At 49.6% G+C, this 3,835-nt stretch overlaps 1 protein-coding gene across 5 annotated transcripts in view; it reads right to left on the reverse strand.

Moving 5' to 3' along the window:
• Window positions 1-3,477, reverse strand: part of TMEM246 (transmembrane protein 246) — a 41,492-nt gene extending 38,015 nt beyond the window's left edge. The window contains exon 1 of one of the 5 annotated variants that reach the window (XR_825659.1): window positions 2,925-3,007. The gene's annotated coding sequence lies outside the window, so the exon portion shown is untranslated. Of the gene's footprint in view, window positions 1-2,924 lie in introns of all 5 variants that reach the window. The other 4 variants (XM_010844825.1, XM_010844826.1, XM_010844824.1 and 1 more) reach the window with 4 other exon arrangements.
• Between the last annotated feature and the right edge of the window lie 358 nt (window positions 3,478-3,835).

Genomic DNA, 3,835 nt, shown 5'->3' on the forward strand with positions numbered 1-3,835 from the left:
AATGAACACCCCCAAAACCTGGTTTCTGGGGATAAGATTTCTCAGGATAACTCTAAGGAGCCAACACAGCTTGACAGAGACTGTACTCCAAGACAGACAGGAGATAGATCTTCTGATCCCTGAACAAGGAGGGACTTGAGCTATCCTGGCAATGTGAATTTAAAATTGACCAATGTCCCTACTAGTCCTTGTTATGCTATATTGATGATGCTTATGATTATTCCATGTACTGTCAATTGTCTAACCTGTTTTGTCTCTGCCCAGGTCAACCAGCTACAACATGCAGTGTCAGTTCAACAAAGATATAAAACTACAGCTGACCACGGAAAATATCACACACCCTCGGACACCGCTATAAGGACTCTGAGGCTTGAGACTAGCAAGAGGGGGAGGCCCAATACCCCTCGCCACCCCAGTTCAGCAGGAAGTAGCTAGAAAGACCTCAACGCCCCTATTCCCAAAGAATTGGGCCTCCCATCTCTTGAGGGGGGAATGTTAGGTAGGTAGAATAGGGAAAAGGAGTCCAAAATGGCGGTGGCTAAAAGACAAGGAAGGTCCGAGGACCAGAGTGAAGACTTCAGGCAGAACAAACAGAACAAACAGCACTCCTGGCTAAGCCCAATTTGCATAGGGCAGGCCCAGGTGGAGGAAAAAAACATATAAAAGGAGGAGCCAAAGCGCTCTCTCTCGGACTCTCTCTCCCGCGTGCGTGTGCTCTTTTCTCTCTCTCTCTCTCTCTCTCACTCTCCTGCTATCTTCTAAATAAAATAGAGCTGTAACACTGATTTGCCTAAGAACTGTAGCACGGTTTGTCCAAGACCTGAGAGCTGTGACGCGCCGAGGGCTTTAATGTCCGTTGCTCCAAATCTTTGTTGTGACGAGACAAAGAACCGAGGAACATACACTCGCGTGACAAGTCCATAGAGTTGAAAAGAGCTGGACACAACTGAGCGATGGAGCGTTCATGCAAACTATATCTTAATAAAACTGATTTTTTTAAAAAGCCAGGTGGATGATACTGGGTAACAACAAAGATATTAAATTTGTTATAAAACTTGAGTAATTAAAATAACATGGCCCTGGCACCGAAATATACCAATGCTAATGCTATGCTAAGTCACTTCAGTCGTGTCCGACTCTGTGTGACCCCATAGACGGCAGCCCACCAGGCTCCGCCATCCCTGGGATTCTCCAGGCAAGAATACTGGAGTGGGTTGCCATTTCCTTCTCCAAAGCATGAAAGAGAAAAGTGAAAGTGAAGTCGTGTCCGACTCTTTGTGACCCCATGGACTGCAGCCTACCAGGCTCCTCTGTCTATGGATTTTCCAGGCAAGAGTACTCGAGTGGGGTGCCATTGCCTTCTCCGGAAATATACCAATAGACACATGCAAAAATCTGCAGACATAAATATATAATAATTTAATGTACCATAATTGTAGCAGTCCAAATCAGGCATAAAAAATGAACTTAGCTTTGCAGCAACTGGCTACCATTTACAAAAAGTAATTAGCTCTCCACTTTCCATCTTAAATTAGAATAAATGACACAGTAAAAATTTTCACCAAAAGCTTAAAAATACCTGAAGAAAATATAGGTGAATATTTATACAAACTCGAGTTAGGAAAGGCCTTTCTCAGCAAGACTCTCAAGCAGAACCAAAAAGAAAAAGAATAGGACTGAATGGCCAAAGATGAAAAGCTGACCCCCAAAACAAACAAACAAAAAAACATGTTGATGTACGGCAGAAACCAACACAATATTGTAATTATCTTTTAATTAAAAATAAAACTTAAAAAATTAGGCAAAAGACTGTGCAACACAGATGACAGAATTACTATCAGTACTTTAATGTGTAATATACAACAAGCACTTAAAACTCATGAACAGAAAGACACTCTGACTGAAAGAGGTAAGAGAATTAATAGTTCACTCACACAAATGCAAAAGGCCAATACAGAGAGGAAAAAGCTGATTACCTCTGGATAATCAGACATACAAATTGAAATAATTTTTTTTTGCCCACCTTACTGGTTTAAATGTGTGCATGCAGAGAAATTTTTAAGATACCTAGGAAAACAACAATCTAGGAGATGAAGTTTTAAGTTATTTTCTTCTTTACATTTTTCTGTTTCTTGAATGTTTTGTAATAAGCTTATCCTTTTAAAAAAATTCGAATTTTAATAACGTTAAACAAACATGGTCTTATCTTCTCACCTAAAATATCTGTTGCCGGGCACTCTAGAAATGCATTCCTAAAAGCCAAATTCCCCTTAGAAGGTTTAGTTCTCTAGGGGAAACGCGCGCACGCCTACGCGCGCACACAAACGCCTGCAGGTTTTTGCTAATGGTCCGCATAGTGAGATCATCACTGGATCCGCCCTTGTGTCCCTTCACCTCCAGGGAGAACAAGAGACTAGCAGGGGCTGGCGGGGTTACACCCACCCTCCAATTCTCACCCTGGATACTGCGGGCGCAGTGCGGCAACTGGCAGCGCCCGTACACAGAGACCAGGAAAAGGGCGAGGCGAGGCGGGGTGGTCCTAACTATCCCTCAAGGAAAGAGAATGGCAGCGGAGGACCAGTCTCGGATTTAGCGCCTGCCACCGACCGTGGGCAGTCCCCGCGGCGCTCCGGTCTCAGTTTCCCTACCCGTAGGAGGATACTAACAGTCTAAATCGCGGCGTTGCCTACCGGGCGTCCTGTCTTTCCCGGAGCTGGGAAGGACGCCTTCCTCTGCCCCGTTGACCTTCCTCGGTCTCGGGGCTGCGAGGTCGCCTGCAGAAACCCAACGCCGCAGCAGGGCGTTTGTCCGTGCTCCGGGCTGGCCCGAGGCGCGGGCAGATATAGCCGCGAGCGGGCGGCCATTAGGCGATCCACCCTTAGGGTGCTGGGCCCAGCCAGGCTAGGCAAGCAGCGGAATCTTACCTGGACTCGTACATGCCCGGCTCGCGCCTTTCCGTCGGCCTAGCGGCGCCAAGGCAACAGGCGAGGGGTAGGGAGGCGTCTTTGCTGCGACACGCAGTCATCCCTGCGCGGATGCCGGCCCAGGCCGTGCGGGGGACGCCCTTCTGCGGTCTCCACATTCCTCCCGCAGGAAGCAGCCGGCCCCATGAGCGGGGCCGCACTGAAGCAGCCCGCCAAAGCGCACCGCCGGGGGCACAGGCCTTCCCAGGCTCGCCAGCCCCTGCAACTGCTCTCCGCGTGCCGGCTGCAGCAACCCTAATCCATTTTCCCTCGCTCTGGAGACATCTCCCGGGTGGGCGCTCTGGTCATGATGCCAAAGGGGCAGAGCAGATCGTTCGCAGCGGGAACCTACCGGGTGAGAGCGGTCAGGTCGGTTCTCTGAGCACGCTGACGGCCACTGCCGAAGTCGCCTAGGCTGTCTGGCTCATGACCACGGAGGAGCCATCGCTGGACCTTGAGGCCTCGGAGGAGCGGCCGCCGCAGGATTTGGACGCGCGCGGAAGCCTCACCTCCCACGGCGCAGCTCTGGCGCGGTCCCCTCGCTCTGGCAGGCCATGTGACCTGCGAGCTGGGGAGCGACCGCAGCCCCCAAAAGCCAGCTTGAGGAAAAAAGGACGGCAAAAGGCGCCAACTGATGGGCAGAAAGGGAAAAGCAGGCTCCGCTCAAAGGAGGTTGAAATGCTGGGATTAAGTATCTGCACGGTTCACAGTCCCAGCTGGCCATTAAACGTGTTCTCTGTGGGAGATTGGTTTTTGCCAATAATAAAAATAATAGCGGACACCGCTTCCACCCCTAATCCCCACCGTACCCCCGTTATGCCAAAGACGCTCTATGAAAACTCCTCTTTCACTTTACTCCTGTACTTTGAGAC

The sequence above is a fragment of the Bison bison genome, unplaced genomic scaffold (assembly GCF_000754665.1).
Source record: "Bison bison bison isolate TAMUID 2011002044 unplaced genomic scaffold, Bison_UMD1.0 scf7180017864209, whole genome shotgun sequence".
Taxonomy (NCBI): domain Eukaryota; kingdom Metazoa; phylum Chordata; class Mammalia; order Artiodactyla; family Bovidae; genus Bison; species Bison bison.